Raw genomic sequence first — 24,183 nt, 5'->3', positions numbered from 1 at the left:
TGCTGAATGCTCAGAAAAGTCAAATTCATAGTTCTGTGCAGAGATGTTTTAATTTCAAACAGGTTCAGGTATCATTTTGTGATAATGCAATTGCAAGACTGGCAATAAAATGGGAAGTAGCAAATTCCTTTTCCCTTTCCTTCCTGGTCATCACCAAAGAACCCACGTTCCATTTGGATTCACCTGGTTATGCAGGAGGCACTCAGAGCATCACATCTTCAAAAGGTGAGCTGGTTTGTGGTCATTGAGTCCTAACCAAATATGACTGGCAAATGCATTGGACAAAGACATTGGAATTTGCTATTATAACTTCATTAGTCCCAAATGGTTGCTTAATTTCTAATTTTCAAAACCAACCAAACAAACCATCGCCCATCTGTGGTTTACATTTTGACTACTATCTAATTTTTTAACACGAATCATGTTTCTGTAGCAAACATTCACGTCTGAACAGGGAGAAGCAAAAAACAATGGAAATTTATGGTGACAAACAATCCAGAAACATTTTTAAAGTATTCATTACACTCCCTCCCCATATTTTGAGACAGATTTCTACCATTTTCTCTCACCACTATGTTCTCTGAACAGAAATAATTCTTAGTTAAAGTATGGTGAAAAAGCAGAGGACAGTGTTAGCAAACTACCTCATCAGAGCAAGAGATACCTCATTGAAAACAGGAAGCATGAGTACTATAGCCACCCAAGTTACTATAATGCTCTGAAATTCAAAAGAGAAACTCTTTATAACATACAGACCAAAGTAGAAGGGAAAACAGAAGTAATATATTTCTTGCTGCTTATAAAACGGAAAAGTCATCAGTCATCTTCTTCATAAACATGCTGTATCTGTGCACTTACTCAAATTAGCCTTTTCTGTACAACAAAAAGAGTTTGTAAATACCCAGTTCTCAATAATCTCAACCACTTTTTCTTTTTAACTAGGTAAAACACCGTGTGATAACTGAATTTGACAAACCCATCCTTCATGCTTTCTAAACACAACTGTTGATCCCACATCTTTTGAAAATACATCTCAGAAGAATTTAGGATTTCCAATCATTTCCCTGGGAAGTAAAATTCTCTCCAGATCTAAATTGTTTTTGGTTTTGTTTTGTTTTTAATTTGAAATGTAATATGGCATATAGCAAAAACTGTTTATATGTTGTATCTATCAAGTGCCATCCATTTTAAAAAGAGAAAAAAAAAAAAAAACACAAAACAACTAGTTAACATATCAAAATAATTTTCTTACAAGATAAATAGCTCAGAGACAATTCTCCTACAATGTATGTTTATGAAAAATCAGCAGGAGCCATTTATGGTCTCATAATACATAAATCAACTGAAAGAACACTTGGTCAGAATCTGAAATATCACAATATTAACTCACTGTGATTACAAAGCTTTGGTTATCCCCCTTACAGGTGTCAAATCAAATCAATGTAATGTTATAATTTCATAAGTTGCTGGGAACAGTTAAATTATTTAGATGAGAATTGTTTCTTCAATGCATTTAAATATTGGTTTAGGGAAAACAAGTCCTCATGTTTTTACACATTGCCAAAGAAAAAAAGCAGAAAAATAGCCTTACTTCAACTGACCTCAACAATTTTGTGACAAGACAAATGAACTATTCCATATAGACAGGCATACATGCCACTAAGTGATGGAAATAAATAGGGCTTTGAAATATCAGTGTTTATTTGTCACTACAGCTTTTGCTTTCAGAATAATTACCTATGCACAAACTCTAGATGGCAACATTGCACTTACTGTATTACTAAAACAAAATGTCACACTAAGTCCCTACATATCCTCTTTATCAACATTTTATGTGCCACAGATCTATAGCCTCTTATTATAAGCGTAATGAAGCAGAAGTTATTGAAGCATTTTATTGATTGCTCAGATCACAAGTTTACTGTCATACTGAATTGGCACCTTACTTGCTGAAGCAAACTGCTGACACCTTTTTAAAAAAGTGACAACTACATCTATTTCATGACCAGAAATCCATTTTCATCTCTATCAAGACAAGAATGCAATTTTCACTTCATTTAACTGATGTTAGGCCTGCTCAAGGCATGACACTTAGAAAAAGACACAAGTTTAAGGTTCTTAAAATACTTCTGGTAAGTAGAATGCAGTTCAGTTGTGGGAAAAAATTCAACCATCACTTAAACCTATAAACAATACAACATTCTAAGAATCACATTGAACTATCAAGAGGGCAGTTTTCTCTTTCAGTTGCAGAATTACTGCAGCATTATTTTTATATTCCATTAATGAGAAACTATGTTGAGATATTACAGTTTCCGTATAAAATCCTGCTTTACACAAAGTTTACTTTAACATGGAATTATTTCTTGAGTGGTCCTTACACAGGTCAAACAGACAAAAAATTATATTTTTGTGTGACCTATGAAGAATGAAATAAAGATACTTAACACCTCTTCAAGAGTGTGAGTCAATGTCATATAAAATTAGACGAGCAGAAGCTGCAATCAAGAAGAAACTTAAATATTAAGTTTAAAAAAATTGGGGGTGTGGTACTACTGAACAGAGGCTGTTCACTAAAAGCACAAATGGAAGCTAGGGTTGAACTGGAAATCACCTTAAACATTTTGGTGAATTACTTCCTTTTCTTTCAATACTATCTAATAATTACTATGACTGCTTTACTACAATATAATCTTATTTTCTCAAAACAGCATTACAAACAGGGTAAGTATACTTTGATGCAATTTTCTGATAATTCTATGAACTCATACAGATTTAAAATTATATGAAATACACACTGATTTAAAAATACTTGGCCAATAAAATATATCATTTTGTTAGTTTCTCCCAACCCAAACCCCTGAAAAGTGATTCCACATAACAGCTACTTTAACTTTTATTTATAAGGGGAAAAAAAAAGGCAAAAAGAATCATTAGAAATTAACACAATTTAATTACTGAAATCTGTGGAAAGCCAACTGAATAGTCAGGACAGTCATGCTTCTTACAGTGTACAAAATGAAAAGTTATGGAGTGAAGCTTTTGTTCATGTATCCTAGAGGTATTCAACCCCAGTACTTGAGTCAGCAGTTTCAAAAGAGTGGCATAAGAAAACAGAAAAATATTTTTTTCTCTCTTCGTTCTAATAATTGTAATATTTCACTTAAAAATACTATTATTTTGTACAGATCTACATAGCAAAATTATGAAAGCCTTATGAATTATGATGTTACTGGATGTGGCTTAGAGTAATAACAGAAAGCTGTTCAACATACTGTTTTGAAACAGTACATTTAACCTAGTGTTCCCATAGACGAACTGTAGAAATATAGCTTGATAGAAGAATCAGTGAACAACTTTATTCTCTCTTGTTTTCTTGTGGGTATTTTGCATACTAGCTCCATTACTTTAATGTAATTTGCTGTGGTTCAAATGATTAATTACTTTTACTGTAAGTTCTGCTAGATCAAGCTAATGAACATTCGTCACAATTTCCTGTCACTTCTCTTCCCAGCTCAGTCCCCTCATCCCCACATGTAACACACTTGCAGTAAAAACAAAAGTACACAGAACAGAACCTTAGGACTGCCTATGTTTGTTAACTGTCATATTCAAGTTTTGATTGCAAGTAACATACGTTCAAAACCATTTAAATGTACTTAAAGCAACTTGTGATTCTCAAATATTAATATCTATACGCTTTCCATAGTAAATTTTAACTGTGGGAATGAATGAGATTATTCTTCTATTTACCTGTTCATATACATTTAGTATCATTTAGTAAAGGACATATCAACAGCTTCAATAAAGTATAATTCTAAATCAAGAAAATGTTTAAAAATCATTAATATCATTTTAAAAGGTATTTGAGTCTTCTCTTTTGGCCTCTGTTTAGCTGTGCTAGGCCTGTGAATGACAGCTTCCCTGCTTGAAGCATACAGAAAGCACAGCCTTCCTCATTCACTGTCAGTACTATGGCCTTTTCACACGTTCCTTCCACAGCAGTGTTTGTCCCCAAACACTGGAACCCAGCACAATGGCATTCCTACTTCAACACCCCCACCAACAGCACCACTACATATGAAGAATGCTAATGAGATGGACATCCCCCACCTCTGAAAGTGTTAACTATATCTCATACTATCAGATATAACGTTATTCCTATTGTTAGGAGTTAAATTTTAGCACAATTCCATTTTGTAGATGTTTTTCTTGTAAAAATATTTTTAATAGAAAGAATAGTAGCTTGGCAAAAAGCTTTTAAAAATATCTTATATGCACGTAACCAATTACGTATATTATATACATAATAAACAGAATGTAACCTTTAAATTCATTTGGGAATCTCAGAAATTCCAAGAGACACGGCAAAAGCACGCTGAAAATCATAAAGCATAAGACCACCATCTGAAGTACTAATAACAGAATAATTCTAACAATACTATTGTTTAAACTTTACTTTTTTTGTTAGAAAACTGTATTTTACTGTCACAGAATTCATGACATTAAAATGTCAATATAAGCATTATTAAGATTTTAGTGAAGCTTCTATCATATCATACAGATACGTATTTGCAATTAGAAAGAGTTCAAAGGAAAAATTTGAAGGCTTTTGTAGCATAGTTTATAGTTATATTTTTTCTTCCTTCTCCTTCATTAAAAGTAATGCACAAACCATTTCCCAAACTTCCAAGTACTCTCAGTTTTACCTAGGTCACTCCACCTTATATTATTCTCAAGGAATGCTAATGGGAGAATACTGATTGCCCTCTTTAAAAGAATACAAAGACTACAGAAAAGAGATGGTAGCTCCTCACTGCTTCCTTCCTCTGGGGCAAGAAGCAACAAAGTGATTACAAAAACTGTGTAACTACTACACGTTGTGGACCAGAAACCATGCATTGTTTTAATTCAATGCATGTATTTTAAATTGAAGTCCACAGGGATTTTAACAAGTAACGTATTGGCATATTATCAGTTGTATGCAGTATTATATTTCAAGGGTCTGAGTATATTGTCTTAGCAGAGTAATACTGGATCGAGGAATCCACCCTCCCCCCCCAACACCCCCCCCCCTTTTTTTTTTTAAACCTCCATTCCCTTTTTATTTAAAAAAGGTTAACAGTTGCACTTGATGATCTTGGAGGGCCTTTCCAACCCAAATGATTCTATGATTCTAAATGAAAAGACAAAGTAAATACAAATAATGTAAAGTGTCAAAATAACAGTGAGACAAACAGATATCAAGAAAATATTTTAAATATACTCAAGTAACAGCTAGATGTTATATCGGTATGAACGCTGTATGCAGTCATCATAGCGTTATGCTGTCAGGCCTTTGGCACAACAGGACCAAGTGATACACTACTTTGATCAAATGTCCTGGTTCTTTTGTAGCATGCATCCTAACCTTGTATCTACAGCATAAAACAATACACTCTTTACAAAACAAACTTTTTTAATTATTTACAACAAAGGGCAACATAAGGAATATGTAGTAAAGACAGTTATTTCAAAGCATTTTTATACTTACAGTACAAGATAACCTACAGTTATTGTATTGACTTCGTTTATATTCAGTACTAATACAACTTCAGTTATAAAATGGTTGGCAAAATTAACAGAGACAGTTTCAAACTGAATTATATGTCATATCTTTGAAGTAATATAATTCAAACTAACACAAGCTTTCAACACATTAACTGCACAAAACACTTAACATCCTTCTGATGTAAAATTTCATTTAAGCACTTAAACCAATTTGAAATGTTTATTAAAATATTTTAATCATAAGTTTTTTTTGTAGACAATTAACTGTCATATACATAAATGAACTCATACATTTATCCTCGTAATCTGAAGACTATTAAAAGCTAAAAATGTCCAGAAATGTTATAATGCACATATGTCTATATGCAAGCCTTTCATTAAAAAGAACCATTTGCCTTCAGAAGAGATTTCAAATCTACTAAAATTATTATATTTTTCCTGTCATTTACAATTTCCAACTGAATACTGCCACATAATCACCAGAGGAATGATTAACATAAGTTAATTTACTGAAATGTCTTTATATGTTCTTCACAGAGAAGAGCAAAAACTAGTCAATAAATGACTTGCATATGAATTTTCATTTAAAAGCTCCATTGTCTGCTTTATTCTACTAATTACTATTATACTTGCTAAATACTTGTAAGCATTTTATATATATTTCCTAGATGAGTAAATATATGTTAAGACACTGGAAATTAATACATCTAATTTCTGTGGCCTTTATGACAGGCAACATAGTCTTAAAAGTGAAGAATTATCAATAAAATGTGTAAAGATATTTCTCAGTCTTTAATATATCACTGTACTGTTTGAAACAAGCTTTTCTTTTTCACATGCTCACTCATTTTTGTTTTTGGTTTGTTGGTGTTTTTTTGTTTGTTTGCTTGTTTTTATTATTTTATTTCTTCTTGCTGACCACTATTAACTCTAGACAGCAATAGTCTCTGCTAAAGTCAATTCTCATTTCTCTTTATGGATCTGACAGCAGGAGGTGCTGTATAAACAGTGTGACTGACACTTCGTTTGCACCTCTCCTCCCCCTTCCTACATAGACTGGTAGTATGATCTATCTGATACAGCCATTCTTAACTCTGTGGCCTGAGATCATTTTTAAATCCTAGTTTCCTAGCTGGTTGTTTAATTTCTATATAGTATTTTTCCTGGAAAATCTGTATGGCTACTATTTTTATAAACAACTCACCTAATCTTTAAAAATGTATACATTCTTACATGTATAAAAGGAACTTAAGCAACTACCCTGAACAAGATCATTGTTTTCTTTTACTTTTATCTCCTAAAATAAAACACTTGGTTAGAAAAAAAAATCATCCTATTGCACCCATGCTGTTAAACAATATATTCACGATCTGTATTCTACTTTTTTTTTCAAATTAAAATGCATTTCTGGTTTATTTATTTAACAGTACATGTATAGTAATTAAATGTGGGGGGCTGTAAATATTATATAGTTATTTAATTTTTTCATAATGCAACACCTGTTATATTTATATTATTTATCAAAGAAATGTTTCATCTATATAATTACTGAAATTAGTTTTATGGGAAGATCCATCAGACCATTAAAAACTGCATGTGCAGAACAAGCTATGAAAAAGTATTGCTTTAGAGAACAACTACATAAGGAGCATCACAGCTAAGCACAGTAAGCAGCAAGAAAACGGGAAATCTATGACATCCCATACCAAAAACAGAAACACAATTAGCTCCTTTATTGTTTGGCTTTGTGATTATATATTTCATATTCCTAACAGGTAATGCAGCTTATACAATATGTCACACTTCTTTATGACAAAGTGCCAATCATTGTTTTTATAGAATTAGTACATTGCAAAATGAAAACAGAAAAGCAGACTTTTAAAGAGTGGGACAACTTACCTGTTTGCAACAGTTTGCAGACTTCAATCATTGGTGCAGGGCCAATAGAAGTCCTGGGATATTTATCTTTGCTCCTGAGAGGCTGAAACCTTCTCTCTTAAAGACCCAAACAGGTCCATGCAAAGGTGTGATGGAATTTTGCAGGCATCTGTCAAGCAGAGGAGCTATGCAAAGACAAGAAGAAAAAGGAAAAAAAAAAAAAAAAAAGCATTCTTTAGACCCAACTGAAATATACAGTCTCTAACACAGCCTCAGCTTCAGAACTAACTCTTAATATCTATTATTTATATCTGACCTGGGTTAAGTCTTGGAAAAGCAACTCCTGCATTTCTAGTGGTCACCATGAAGGATGTACTTATATTGTGACACCCCCCATGAAAGACTCATAAGCTTCGTGAGCACACCTGAATAGTTCTGAAGTGTGCCTAACTAGCTGCACAGAGTGTCATGGTGTGCACTGATTGCCTTATCTTCTCATTTATCACAGATGAGTTGGAACCAACCTTGCTGAAATCTACTTGCATTGTCCTGATAAAATTGCAAGATCCATGTTGTTTCTACACACAGTTTCCTGTTGAGGAGCTTACATATACCAAACATATTATAAATGCAGTGCTCATAAAATATAATCAACAGTCTCATAAGCAATTTTATTATAACCTTCTCAATGTTACTACTTGAAAAAAAAAACACTAACAAATAAAAAGCTCAGTGTAGCTGTTTAATAATGCAGGAAGGTCAAATAAAAAGATAGATAAAATTGATTCATGGTGATGGTCTCAACAAGATCTTTCTCTTGCTGTTCCTGGATTTCAAATCACTGTAAAGATTGAAAGCCTTCTTCTTCAGGAACCTAACGTCAATATCTGTGACAAATAAGGCATTATTATTTTAGCTTATGGCATGACTGAGATAATGTATTTCGCAGATATTTTTTATATTACTGTACTGTGTAATGCACACGTGGGCCTTTCTTACGTGAAAGAATAAAATACCATTAACTAGCATTTCAGGCATTTACCTCATATACTAAAATGAAAAGAGTAGAAGGAGGAGGTGGAGGAGCAGGATAGGAGGAGGAAAAAAGCCCCACCTCGAACCTGTTTTTCTAGAAATATGCAAGAAAATAAATAAATAAATAAGTAAGAGTATAAGGTACATTGGTGAACAATGCAAATAAACTACACGTATAATTTTCACATCTAGACAATCTATGGTCATGAAGAGTCATATTTGCAATCTAGGTATGTTATAAATGGTGAATTTCCTATGTATATGCATACTAATGAAGAACTACATGTTTTGTCAGAGAAATAGCACTGGGTGGATTAAACTTTGCAAACTTTATTGAGAAAATTTCCATTCAGACATGACAGGGATTAGCTTCTATAGTTTGTCACTCAGCTGCAAAAACAAGCAGAGCCTAAACTAAGAGTACAGTTTAGAAACTTCCATACATGAGTCCTCTCATAACTGGAGAGTTTGGGAAAATACAGAAGGAACATAACATACAGTTAAATCCATCTTCAAAAATAAAGAAATTGGTAAACATGCCACAGGCTGTTCTTTGCTAAAGTCATTATATTTTATGCATGATTTTAGCATGTGGTTAATCAAAACCATGTTTATTTTTGGGAAAGGCACTATTTTTTTTTTAATATCATGTTAAAATCCCAGTCTTCTGACTTCCAGAATTTTGTGGTATAATCATCTAGTCAGCAGTTTTATTCATGCTCACATAAACAGTTCTGAGAGCTGCCATACACTATGCCTACTTCTTCAGCAGATATCCTTGCGCCTACTTCCATCCTGCATACTTAGCATAAAATGTCTTTCAGAATTAGTCTGCAAATCCATTAAAATTTAGTTATTTAAACCCCACTGAAGTTCCAGCATTGCTGTGATGTTTACAAGACTGTATGATCTCAGTTAAGCAAAATATGCTAATACAAGAATAAATAGAAGCACTACAGAAGATCCATTTAGATCTAAAGGACTATCTATGTGGTTAACTACATGCATTTCAGTAATCTCTTGAATGAAAGCCTATCACATCATTCTTCCAAAGTAATTTAGAATTGCCTGTACATCTCGGGTGTACTTTCACTTTGTTGCAGAAGTGGAAAATGGTATGCAGAAGCTTGTATCAATATCAGATGGATGAAAATAGAAGAAATGTAAGAAGATATGGAAATATATATATACACACACACACACACACAGGTTCAATGTTCTGCAGGAACTTAAGAAAATGAGTTGAAACCCTGTTGTACTTATGTTAATGACAAAAATCCCACTTATCTAAAGAGAGACCAGACTTCACAAAATAAGGCTGACTGTGATTCACTGGACAAGATTAATAAGTATATTAACCTACTCTTATTGATTATCCTAAGTAATACTGCAAAACTTTTTCAAAATATGCAGTTAAAGTAGACTTCAAACCAGAATGCATCCTATATAGGATTAAATATTTGCTATTAAAACCTGCAAAAATGATTTTCAGATTAATATTAATATTTTATTATTTATTAATATTTTTTCCAGACTATTCTAACAATGCACTTACACCCTAAGACTGTAGTCAGACATAAAATTAAGAAGGTGAAGTAATAAGCGAGGTCTGACCAGGAAGACTGGCAAGACTGAATTTACCTGAGGACTAATTAGGCAGTATCAAAACTAAATCCATGTTTGATATTATGTGATGGGGAGTGGTTCTACTCATACCTCATTCAAACTAAATAAAAAGATGAAAATCTGTTTCCAGTGAAAATTCTGGAACTTTTATAAATAACTTCATTGAATTTCATAACTGTAAGAATAAGATTACAAACAAAAAATAAAATAAGCACAAGTAGTGATGCATTTCTGAGTCTGCAAGCAGGCTGAAACACAGCTGTGACAAAATGTTTGTATATGGAAATTGGATGTTAAATTTGAAGGCTAATTATAACACTAATTATTTTACCACAAATAATTTCAAGATAAATATAATAAAGCCGTGCTGATTCACCTTCTCTGAAGATACTGCATACTTCCAAACCAGAGAGGAGATAGCTCCAGAACCTGCTGGAATGACTCAGAAGTGAAAAGACCCAAACTGTCACCTCTTTCAGACACGCCTAACACCCAAATTGCCTTTTAGTCAGTCACACTGAGTAGCAGACCCAATTCATTTTGCATAAGCAATAATCATTTCCATAAATATCAGCTGATTCTATCCATAATGTTTGCTTCATTCCATGCTCAACCTTTATGTTGCTAGATTTATAATCTCAAACAGCTTGTATTTTTTTTTTTTTTAACTTTTTCACATTCTTTTGACCTTCTTTTAAAAAAATCAAGAAATAAACTATAATAAACTATACTTAAGTTACTAAGCATTCACTGAAGTAGAAAACTGTGTCCCTAGAAAGGGAAAGCATTAAAGGTTGAATAGCAAGTTAGTCATTTCAGAACATTATACTGTTACTAAATAGTCCATAAATTTATTGCTCTGGGTATCAGGTTTGTAGTTCCGGAAGATATCCTTAGCACTCAAAAAAAACCACTCTTGCTCAAAAACTGTTCCTACTTTAGGAATGATTATGTTATTCACATTTGATACTCATGGAGATATGCAGAACTAATAATTTTAAATGAAGAGCTAGCTGTGATTGATGACTAGACTAGACATGACTAGACATCAAAATATCTCATCTGCTACCTGTGTCTAATATTGACACCAGCCAATAATATGCAGATGTACCACTTCCAGGTTTCCGGCCATCTTGGTGACTCATCTAAAACAAAGAAACTATTAGTCTGAATTAATAATCTTTTGAAAACTAAAAGAGTATTAATAGTGAGTTCATAAAATACTTCCCAACCCCACTAGACTGCTTTGATATTATGGCTTTAAACAAACAACAGTCTACACAGCAAGGCAAAAAGAATTTATAGGCAAAAATTCCCAAAGATTTGCAAGTCTATTCTCAAGCTTTGCATAGTCCATTCAACATTATAGCTGATGAAACATTGCAAACATTGAACTATTAAACAGGATTATGACATTCAGTAAAACTGTATTACCCATAGCAAAACAATATAAAGGCTAACCCTCGGAAAGAAAGTGCATGAGCTATCTGGGAAGGTTTAGGAATGACTCACCATGATGTGTCTCTCTCAGGAAGCTAGAGATAGTATTATGAGGTACTTATGCAAATCCTGAGAGAGAGTGATAAGACAAATTGAGTCCTTCATCAGAAAATGAAATAGATTGTGAAGGAAGGAAACCTCCTTTCACGGGAAGCCGTGGAAAGGAACGTAATCACAAATTAGAGAAAATATTTTAAATGAAAATCCCTTTCCCCTTTCCTTTGTAATTTTTTCATGTTTTCAAACCCAATTTATACATAGTTCAAAGTACTGCATGAGTACCTGTCTACATTTTTTTCTTTTTAATTGACTAAATTTTCTCATTGTACCAGTCTTAGCTGCTAAATATTCATCCTTGGATAAGAGGAGATTATCCTGGGAACTCTGCTCTTCATCTAAGTTGAAATGTACACCTTTATTGCTTTTATTTTGATTTTGATTGAGTTTATATCATATGACAAACATTGAATTACCTTAAAAATAATTGTTTTACAGTGTAGTTTTACACTCTCCTGAAGAACAAGGGTGAAAAACTTTCCCTAAAACAAAACCCAGAGATTTTAAATTGATGCAGTTAATGGCATGAAGTCACTGGGACAAACAGGAGAGAAAAAAAAATGCTTTCTTCTTTGTCTTGTCTTTAAACTTCTGGAAAATGCTGAGTGCAGAATTTATTAAATGGAATGACAGGAAGCATGAAAACCAAAGGCCAGTAGGGTATTCACAAAAAGTAATCAGCATATTTGTAAGGGAATGGGAAAACCACCCTCTGGCAATTTGGAATCTTCAGAAGAAGATTGCAAAAAGAAAAAAAAAAAAAAACACTAATACCCAATAATTCAGTTTATTAACTTTCTTCTTAAAACTCATGACATTATCAGAATATGAACATTAGTATTATGCTGAATTCTTCTTTACATCATTTCTCTTAGCAATCAATTTATAAAAGGATTTTTTTTTTTCAAAAATAGTGGTATCAGAACAACAGGAAAGAAAACATTAATATTTTTTCTGCTATTAGAAAAAATGTTTCAATATCATCAAAATACCAGATTTTTTTTTCACACTTCTTTGGCAAAAGGCTTTTCCTGAAGGTATTTCCAATATGTACTGTAAATGATAATATGTATCAGACGGAGGGCATGAGATCGTGCTGCCATACACTGTTCTTCACTGTTCCTTACATTCAGCAAACACTACATGACTCTGTCCAGGGCAACTCACATGTACTATCCAAAATTGCAGTTTAAATAGGGAAGCTGAATGATGGAGAACATGTGGTTTCCTGTGCTGTTTAAATTATGTCAGTGTATTTTTACTCAAACAAAAACTAATCTAACAGCTGCTGTGTACTTTTGTTTACATGCTATATGTCAAATCGTATTGTCCCTAAGGTACTTATGAGAGATGCTTTAGCAGTCATTTTCTTAAATACTGATGCCTATCCGAATTTGGATTTTTCCACCATTGAACAGAATGACAAGCACACGATTGCTGTACTTAAAGCAATCTTTCACAGCTGCTTTGCTTTTTCAGTGATCCCATTAAATTGACGGCATATGCCTGTGGGGTCTACAATGTTACAATACTGCTGAACAAGATGTGGATTGTACAATACAAATTTCTACAATAGAACTTGGCTTTATTGTGGGAACCATTTCCCAGGTCATCCTTCTATTTATTTTTAACCAGAGCAAAATTTAATTTGAAAACTTCTCTCTCTCTGTGACCTCTACTGGACACCTGGTTATATTAATTGTTTAGAAGTGCAAACTCTAACACTCAGTGGTTAGTAGGCATGAAAACCTATGAAGTCTCCTTGGTTCCTAAAATGAGCATGAGTCATGCCTTTTCTTGAACTGAACGAAGTAGCTGTGCATTAAATATGCTGGCACATCTTCTGCTTGAGCAAGTGGACCGAAATGGTGTGAATTGTTAATGCCTTGCTGCTTTGGTTCACGGCTTGTGATTGATCATTTGTAACTATATCTACTCCTTGTTCCATGAAATCAAGTATGGAGTAATGGGTTCATCAGATTTTTGGGTTAAATTGAGAGTGAAGAGGTACTGTGTGTGGAAATAAGAGTTGCCATGTTCGGGGCTGGCCTTGTAACAGCATGGAATCTAAAGGCGATATTCAAAACCACTTCACTCATCATACGCTTACTGATTCTGAATAGGGTCCATTTGCAGGGGACATTTGGTAGTTTTCCAATACACTTTATGCCTCTTTCTCCACTTCTACCACCCTGCACTTTTTTCCTTTTCTCTCTTTTTTTTTTTTTAAACTAGAATAGCTTATAACTGGTCAGCAGAGAAAAGTAATAATTTAAATATCTTGCTACGTAAAAGTAAAAATAGCGTAGGACTGAAATGACTGTCCTCCTAATTAATGATACTGTCTAAATATTAAGTCATTTGTATGACTCAGGCTATAAAGAACTCAGCAAAGTTTCAGAATTCAGAATCATAATCTCCTATTTTTTTTTTAAATTATTGTAGAAAATATCTTTCCAGGCAGAAAAAAAGAGTTACTATAGCCTTAGTTTTACTCCTCTGTCCATTCACGTGCAGGAATGACACACATTTCCAAACACTACAACATTGCTTGTGACCTTACAACCAGCAGCGTGTGGGACCACAGCAACACAAGCCAACAGCAACCAGAAGTGACAACCTGTGATGGCCTGAAGGAGAGTATTCACATTACAGTATCTCCACAGAACTAGAAAGGTAATGTATGTCAGTATCAAACTTACTGCAACACTCACAATGCTCTGTTTGTGCAACAGAAATCTCACTATACATACCATATTATCTCCTCTGGTTAAATTTCATCAATTCAGAATAAAACACAAGAATTTGTTTCCAATGTTATAAACAACTTATGAAAACTAATTATGTGTGAATGTTTACCTTGGAATGAATGAATGACTCTAGTCAAATAAAGCTTGCAACCAGGTTTTCCATCCACGCTTGTGTTGAAGTTTAGACACAAAACTAAAAATGAGATCAATTTAAGACTAGAAGAGAAATACAGAGTAAAAATTGACTGCTGTTACTAAAGAAGTGTTCTGCTTTTATACACCTGTGTATAAGTGTGATGATTATAGTCATATTAAGACAAAAAGACAGATGCTTTAGTTCAGTTCAATTTCAATCCAGGTCATATGTGATTTTTAATATCTCTTCTTTGTTTAATATTTATACTGATGAATGTGAGTATAGTGCGAGTCTGCAACAATCTAGCTGATGTGCAAATCTTTTCATTAAGACCTTCTGGGAGACTTGAATTGACACAACATTGGAGGAACACAAGAAGCAATCATGAATGAAAAAGCTGCTTTTTTCATAACTCATTATTTCCCGCATTTTCTCTGGCCAAATAGTGGTTGACCACCCTCGCAGTAAAAATTCATTTTCTTATGTTTAAATGGAATTTCCTGCACTTCAATTTATGCCCATTTCTGCTTAACCATTCATTGACTGCTATTGATGAGAACCTGGATCCATTCTTCTTTAGTCTCCCCCTATCAGACATTTATACACACTGCTAAAATCATCCTTGAACTTTCTCTTAACAGGTTAAACAGCCACAGGCAGCTCCATCAGCCTTTCCTCTTAAGCCAGATGCTCCTATCCTTTAATAATCTTCATGGCCCCTCACTAGACCCACTCAAGTGTGTCTGCATCTTCTTGTATTCAGAAGCCTAGTGCTGGACACAGCTTTCCAGCTGTGCCTCACCATTGCTGAGCAGAGGGGAAGAATCATCTCCCTTGACCAGCTCACGATGCTCTTGTAATGCAGCCCAGGAAGCTGTTAGCCTTTGCTGCAAGCGTGCATTGCTGGCTCATGGCCAATTTGGTATTCACTAGGACCCCAAATCCTTTCCTGCAAAGCTGCTTACCAGTTGACTGGCTCCCAGACCATACTGGTAGATGGAATTACACCTTTCCTGCTGCAGGACTTCGCATTTCCTTTTGTTGAACTTGATGGGATTCCTGTTTGCCTAGTTGTTATCCATCCTTTCTCCTGCAGTTCTAATGTGCAAAAGTTCTTTAAGACTTACAAGAAGAAAAGAAACAATACATACTGCCTAACTCAGTAAGCATGTGATCTATGGAGAGGGTAGAGAGAGGTCCTGGAGAAAACGAGGGTAAATGTTTATAACTATGACCTAGAAGATCTTTATTTTATAAAAGGCTTACTCCTAATGGACTAAAGTTTTTTAAAAATGCTTCCTAGGAAGGGTTATAAATAGATTTCATAGCACACAACTCCAGATATTATTCTCAAAACTATTACTTAAGAACCAAAGATGCTGTTCTCCATTCAATCAGACATATATAATGCCAGAAAGTACGCCAGAAGGAGGAAAAATTGATCTCATATAGTTTTTATGCACTCTAATTTACTGAGTCAGGTAAAGATGCCTTATAATGGAACTTAACGTTGTGTCAGTGCTCTCTTGATTACAACCCATGATGTCAGCAGCTACACATTTGCCAGACCAGTTCAATCATCTTTTTATTTTCCCTGCTCATACTGTGCCTTCTATACTAAACAGAATAAGGTCTTTACAGGGGGTATGTTCTGCATGTCAAAATAAATTCAATAGATTCAGTTGTGCCTTCCAATGGAGTTTTAGAACTTCAAAAAGGTGAGTGGAACTTAGGACTGAGCACTTAGTTTTATTTAATTATAAAATTTTCATGTAAAATATACACTCCTTCCATTAGTATTACATTATATATAAGTATATATATTACATAATACATTTCACACATATTAGAAGGCATCATTTACTATAATAATAAAATGCATAGAATAATGTATAGCTTATATAGCATTATACTACATTACATTATATATATAACTATAAATCGGTCTGAATAGACCAGCTAATTAGCTGCATCTGTTGATGCCAATTCTTACTGGTCTGAGAAACTGTTGAATATACACACTCCCTTAAGAATAGGCAATAGAGGCATAAAAGAAGAAAAATACTATGTAGCACACAATACCTGATAATAGGCATAGAGCAAGATTTGTACCTCGATAAGAAAGAGAAAGATACAAGCTCCACAGAGATGTGCTTCTAAATTCATAATTACTATCTTAGCTAGGTTAAGAATAAAAGCATTTCTCAAGCCATGGGATCAATGCCAGTTTACTTCTGGATTTGTCAAACAAGATATATATGCTGAATTCCACATCCGAGGATAAAAATGTTATAGACTGAATCTGAAGTTAAACGTTAGGATGAAGTGCAGAAAAGAAATATATGGCTTGATTCCTAGACAGGCTGTGTAATTGGCATTAAAGTTGTCTTCATCACAGTACTGGATTTCGCAATCAAGGCAGAGTTGAGTGTTTCATCGTGACTGAGTTAAATTAAATTCTAGTTTTGAAGTAAATATTTCAGTAGTAACTTATGCTTATACAAATTCTACCAGTGCTGCAAATACAGTTACATAGTCTATGATTAGAGAAAATGAAGCATACAAAGGATTCACACATATCTATTATTTTTAAGTGCTACTGATGTCATCGCTATGATAAATTGTAAGTGCCACCAAAGAGATCAATAATTCTGTCACATGGAGTAGGAATTCCTGAATATATCAGTGGGTTCTTGTTTTGACGGTACTGACATGGTATATTTCCAGTTTCTCCTCAGAGAGTTATGGGGAATATTTAGCTGAGGCTCTCACACTCTTCTTACTGCAACAACTTTCAGGATCATTCTCTACAGCATTACTGTGTCCCATTTCTTTTAATATTTAAAAAGGATTATTGATTATATCTTCGATCTGAAAGTAGTTGTAAACTTTGAAATAACAAGAAATTGCTTATGAGGCCAAGGAATGGTACCTGGTTTGTGAGGGGATACAAAAAAAACGCGAAAGCCCTACTACTAGCCAGGATGAAATCTGATTTGCTTCTCTCAAAGTGGTTAGGAATAGAAAAGGAGTAAGTATACCACTTAGGTAGATATATGTTCAGGCACACAACCCGTAGATTTTAAGTCTCCTTTTAATGATTTACAAGGATTATGTTTTCCTTGGATACTTCCCTCACCATAGAAGGATTATTTATAGACCCAGGCACCTCTGAAATCTGAAGTTCTTGCACTTATTTATTTAAAACCTTGTACTAAAAATCTTTGGTCTGAATATCAAAGATAAGGAAAAAATGCCATAGGGATATATACTTCAATGCCTAATTAAATTTATAGTACACAGATATAACTATTTGTTAGAAAACATCCCTGAAGGAAAGCTCAAAGAGAAAACATTTTTGAGCACTCTTAAATCGCAGAGTTGGAGCAATGTCTTATTTATAGACCATATACAAGGGTAGAAGAGAGAAACAGCGTGTGTTACCCCACTGAAAAAGCAAGAAAAAGCTCTCAGACTGAAGAACTATCTACAGGAAAACAGTGCAATCACTGAAAAGAGGATGAAAAGTAATGCAAATATTAATATGTTAAAACCACACAAAAACAATAGTTATATTCATGAGCTTATTACTGACTATTTGCAATTTTTAGTTCAAATTAAAGGCACCAACATACAGAAAGGATAAAAGAAATACTTCTAGATTTGCTCTTCTAAAGCCCTTGATGTAGTAAACAGAAAACCTGTCCTACAAATGCTACTTACCATTTATGATATTGCCAGTGTTTTCCCCACACACGTTGACTTTCCATTCTCCAGTGAGATAATAATATATTCTTAGTGTACGATCACCTAAAATCTTTAAAAAAAGGAAAGGTGTTACTGCAAATAATTAAGACCTGGTTATTTAACAGATAGGTTAAGAAAAACAAACAAACCCACCGTAACATAAATTGAAACAGCTACTATTGAAATATTAATCACTCAGTGAACAAATGTCTTTGCAGTATAGACTACACCCCACATGAAATTCACCGTACAGCTGTTGAACCTTCGATTTCCAGTAATGACTATACCTATTGGCAAATACATCTTTCTGTATAAGCAAATTTAAGAAAAAATAAGAAACATGTTAAATAAAATATTCCAAGTTTTCCTTGGGGAAAAAAAAAAAGTAATTGCAGATAGAACAATATGTTATGTGATTTTTACCAAGTGAAATAGTATGAAATTAAAAAGAAAAATTAAGATCCTTAGGCAAATTAAATCAACCTCTACCAAATTCTCTACACAGACGTGTTACAGGAAATTTACTTCAAAGACCTTATAGACATACTAAGATATAGAAAGAAAACTGCTATTAATTTCTGATTAGCTTAGCTACACAAAAGGATGAAAGCCCTGTGTAATTTTTTTTAGAAGTGCATTCATAGACCATATATGATCATAGTAGAAATATGAGACAGGGTAGCAATGTCTTACAAAGTAACTCGGTGACTTCAGCAAAAGACTCCTTAGCAGTGGAAAGTGTATGGCCTACTAGTGCACATATCACTAACACCAGCTACTGCATGAGAGAAATAGGGGCTCTATTGTCCCTGCTACACCTTTATGCTAACTACCTATTTTGAATAGAGAATACATACTTTGAATTTAAAAAAAAAAAAAAAAGCTAATCTCTGGAAATGTAACAATTGTTTAATTTATTCTCTGATTCCTATAGAAAATGCAAATACGTGTTTTTGGATTAGTTGAAATTTTTAATCATAGATAGCATTTTATTCTGCTGGTAAAGATAGAAACTGCTTTAGAAACAGCTAGAAGAATAACACAACCCAAACATAATGTTTTGGCCTTTTGCATACCATCACAATAGGGGATATCACCAGCCATTTCTTGTGTTTACAGTCAAATTCTAAATCATTCCACATTATTCTGATTTTTCCTAGTCATGCATCAGAACTACTGTTTTAGATAGATTCCTCCCACTATTAGGATTTTATGTTCAAATGGATTTTCAGATTAACATGAAATTACATAGCTCAGTCAACTTAAAACATGCATTTCAACCTTTTAAATACTATCTGCTTGCTATACATAAATCAAAATACTTTTATTGGATATTTAGATTGCTCTTGTCCAGATTGTACAGAAATCACAATACGTGAGAATATACACAATAATTGTTTTTATATTGTGCAATACCAATGCAAATTTTATGAAAGAGGTAAGTCAACAGGATAGGTGCTGTGTGATTAAAGCAGAAACTGCCACTGAAAGGATGCTAGAGAAATTACCTGTCATTCTCATGAAGAAAGTTTAAGATAGATAGCACACGAGTTACTTTTTGATGACAGAAATAGCAATATTTGACCAGGAGAAATTCATTGTTCATGGAACTGTTGAAAAGAAAAGGCAAGTGGAAAATACTAATGACATTATTCATCCATCATGCCTACTTCAGGTCAGCCACATGAACATCCTAAACTGTCTTTTTCAAGATGCTCATAGAAAAGGCAGAGCCAAAGTGTGACAAAAAACGTTATCAGTCTTGTAAATTTTAAGAGGAATGTCTCCAGTTATAAATTCCCATACTCAACTTCAGTAACACATGTTCAAAAGTGTTCAAAAGTACATCTCTTACCCCAACAGAATCTACATTCCACAACTGACGTTGCACACCAAACAGGAGGTGCTACCTCTCCAAAGAAATACAATTTAAAATAAGACAAAGAAAACACACCATGAATAAAGTTTTGTGTTTTCTTGCTTTTTTTTCCCTCTCTTTTTTTCACTTTCAAATGCAATTACAATAGCTTCAATGCCATTCTAACATGCACAAACATGCAACTCTCCTGAAGATGTTGCATACCACTAAAGGATTCCTAAAATACAATGTATTTCCTCCCCCCTGCCCATTTTTGTACATACATAGGCCCAAATGCCGTATTTCTGACCTAGTTCTAATGTAACTCAGATTTGTTTTCTGGCAAGGGAGAAGACAGGAAAATGTAAAACATATTACAATTTCTTACAGTGGACTCAAGGTCCTCCAATAGCTGTAGTTTCTTACTCTTTACAGTGAATAGCCCTTAGCTTTCTAGGCAGTTTAACTGCAAATACTCATTTCAAATAGATTTGGTGGAACCAGGTTCAAGTCTAATCAGAACCAAACAGAATGTGGACCTGTATTTCGGTCTCCCATATCAAATTCTGATCATTCAGCCTTAAAAAATAATAAAAAAAAAAGTTTGAAAATTTATTAGAGGTATTACTTTAGAAATTTTAGAAATTTTCTAAATTTTGACAGAACAGGAAAATTGTTTCATACCAGTTCAAATATGTAACAAATAGAAAAGAATTCTCTATTTATCTTGCCTCCTTGTTCAAATTTTATAAACATAACTATTATTTTTTCTAGTTCTAACTGCATAATTATAGACATTTTCAGCATAAAAAAAAAAGAACTTTTCTTCAATGAATTATGAATCCTATTTGATATCCTCCATCAGTATATTGAGGGCTATATGCTAGGTGTGCAGTTCTACCATCAGAAGCCTGTACAGTGACTAAATGGAGATATACGACTATGAAGATTGTAGTCTGGCAAATCTGTCTTTTTGAGAATTGAAACAGAGCCAGCAACTGTTGACTGTGTTGCTTTTCCTCATTCATCCAGTGAGATGGATCTAGCATATCTGAAGTGAGGGTGTTACCACTTTTGTCAGGGTTTCAGAACAAAAAGAATCAAACATTCTACTTCCTTCAGATGCATTTGAGACCTTTCTTCCTGTCAAGATACCACCATTATTTGGTGAATTCACATCATTCTTTGCTTAATTGGTCCACTTTTTCCACTAACAGGTAAAAGTCTGGAAAGAAATAGTTACTGACTACAGAGAAGCAAAAGTGCCTTTTTTTTTTTTTTTGCAAAGCAGGATCAATCTGCTGAGCATTTTGCTAACTATATATTTAAAAAAAAAACACAACACATTTCAATTGCTTTTTTTTAACCATGCTAGGTGAATGAAACTGCAAAAGAACTGCAAAGGGAAAGACTCATGTCCCAGTCAAATAACAAATATTATTTCTTTCAAGGAAAGGGAAAATGATGTGCTTCTGAAATACTCTTTTTGATTTGACTACACTATGACTTGGGGTGTCCAAAATGAGGATGGTATGACAGGAAATTATCATCATATGCACCATATGTACTGTATACTGCCTTTATTCTTCCACTTTTCTTTAGACATCCGCTAAAAGACAGGATATTGGGCTAGATGAAATTCTAGTCTAACACAGTATTGCAATTTTATGGTCTTTTGTTTTTGTTGTCAACTTATAAACAACAAATATGTTTGCCTTTTAAATCACTAGACTGCATGAAATACTATTCTGAAGATTTAAAAGTATTTCTATTTCATACTTACTGTTGTATTGAATACCAGAGACATAGATTTTCAATTTATTTTAAACGTGTGTATTTTGATACATTCATCTTTCATTGGAGGATCAGATAAAATGCAAATGTGAATTGCACATAAACATATAACTTTTTCTTTGGCTTTAGTTCTCCTTCCCCCGTACCAAGCAGTAAATACAGGCTAGAATTTTCCCAACAGTTTTTCTCTTTCAGACTCATTTGTTTCTTTCCATTCCCATACAACCTTTTTTCTTGTGCTGGCAAACGCATTTAGGGGGCTGTGCAGTGAACCAGATTCTAGAAACTATTCCCGATTAAAATTGACAATTTTAACTGGTTTATTTTTGACCTACATCAACTCCCTATGTGGTTCACTGAATGATGGAACAAAACCCTTGTGCTGTCAATGGAGCTGCAGAAGAGCTACAATGATTGGGCACAAATGGTGGTGGCCAGGACTGCTTCTTCTAGCGATAGTGCTGGAACACACTGATTTGAAATGTACTCAAAACTGTGGCCTCTGTTGCTTTTGGATACCTTTTACAAGCAGTCCATACATCTCTAAGGCCTCATAGATAACGGTCTATGGCAAAATACCCCCATTAAAAAAAAATAGACAAAGATTGATTAACATTTTTTCATGCTACTAATTTGTTGTGATGTTCAAAATTCACTGCTGAACCATTTTGCTCAAATGTACAGACAAATTGGATCTCTGTATTTTGATTATCCTTATCATGTCAAACGTAGAAGTGTTATTATTCAGTTGCATGCAATTTCTTGATATATTTTAACACCAATGCTGAGAATAACAAAACTAGTTTTATATTGCAAAATATGGGGTACGTATCACAAGCCATATTAGAAGACAGATAAATGATCTTTCCTTAACTGAGACACAGTTCTCTCAGGTATTATTTTTGTGTATTAAAATTGTAATAGTCCTACAGACTTGAAAAACTCTGGATTACACAGTTCAAAGAAAGTGGATTTCAAATACTCCAGGCATTCAAAATGCCTTACATGTAGTGGAATCTTTGCAAAGTATTTCATGTTGTCAATCAGACTTATGTTGAAAAGTATCTAAAAATAATTTTTAAATACTTATTTCAAATATATCACAGAGTAATAATAGAAACGAGGTGATAAAAAGTTTGAGCCATACTTGTTTTAGGACAATTACATATAATGTTATAGATTTACCTGACAACAAAGAAAGCGTATTGCTGTAAAACCTATTGAATTGCCAAGAAGGTACTAAACAAGAAGAAAGATTCTTGCATATAGTGTAACTTTAAAATAGGTTGCTACATGGTTACAGTGCCATAGATTTTAAGAGAAATATTTTAGCTACTGAATATTTATAATTAATTCTTTAAAAAATAAAAGATAATATTTTCAAACATAAAACCTCAGATAATCTTAAAAATAACATTAATTGATAATAAAACCTCAGATAAGATGTATTGTTAGACAGCACTCACAAAACTAGGAGAAGAAATAGGCATAATCTGAAGCAAGGTGACTACTGGGCAAAAACAAGCAGATTAAAGAGCAAGGGGGTGATCAGGGGAAAAGGTGCACTGAGGTAAAATTCTCCTTATGGAACATGAATGTACTTAATAGCCCAGTTCTGTTGAATCCCACAGCTTTGTAATTTAAAGGGTTTTTGGTTGATTTTTTAAAGAATAATCTATAGTTATATGAAAGCAAAAAATCAGTGGTAGCAATGAAGGTAATCTGGAGGTGCATATAGACATGCTAATAAACAAAGGTTACCTTTTCAATTTGATTTTGTGATGCAACATAGTTATCCTGCCCTGTGCAGTTCTTAAACACTATACATCTGTCAGATTTCTTCTCAACAATTTTTTACATGCAGTTGGAAATGACAGATTTGGTTTTCTTTTTCTTGACACCATTATGAAGAACCAGGCCATTCACTGTCCAAGTTACTTTCCTCATTAATGACAGATGGTCTGAAAGAAAAAGAAAAAAAAAGTCAATATTTCAAAATTAAAATTCAAAATTAAAAACGGACACATCATGTTCACCTTTCCCTATTACCTTAAAAATACACACTGGCCTGCCTCCACTTTGAGCTCGTATTGTCTGAAATACTACCACCAGCTTCCTACTAACCGTGACATAAGCTGTAGCAAGCTGTCTGCAGTGATAGCCTGCATAAATCATCATTCCTGAAGGGAACAGATGTTCAGGGTATGAAAGAGTAATACCACAATTTAGTCATAATTAAAATTCACCTTAGC

General features: G+C 33.7%; 1 long non-coding RNA gene across 1 annotated transcript in view; it reads right to left on the bottom strand.

Moving 5' to 3' along the window:
• Positions 1-23,839, bottom strand: part of LOC118249743 (uncharacterized) — a 93,081-nt gene extending 69,242 nt beyond the window's left edge. Inside the window, exons 1-3 of the long non-coding RNA XR_004779197.2 lie at positions 23,693-23,839; positions 18,256-18,349; positions 7,450-7,613 (exon numbers count right to left, since the gene is read on the bottom strand). This is a non-coding gene — a long non-coding RNA (uncharacterized LOC118249743). The remainder of the gene's footprint in view (positions 1-7,449; positions 7,614-18,255; positions 18,350-23,692) is intronic.
• Positions 23,840-24,183: the final 344 nt, after the last annotated feature.

The sequence above is a fragment of the Cygnus atratus genome, chromosome 5 (genome assembly GCF_013377495.2).
Source record: "Cygnus atratus isolate AKBS03 ecotype Queensland, Australia chromosome 5, CAtr_DNAZoo_HiC_assembly, whole genome shotgun sequence".
Taxonomy (NCBI): Eukaryota; Metazoa; Chordata; class Aves; order Anseriformes; family Anatidae; genus Cygnus; species Cygnus atratus.
The sequence above is the reverse complement of the archived record's forward strand: the minus strand, read 5'-3'. Positions and strand labels throughout refer to the sequence as shown.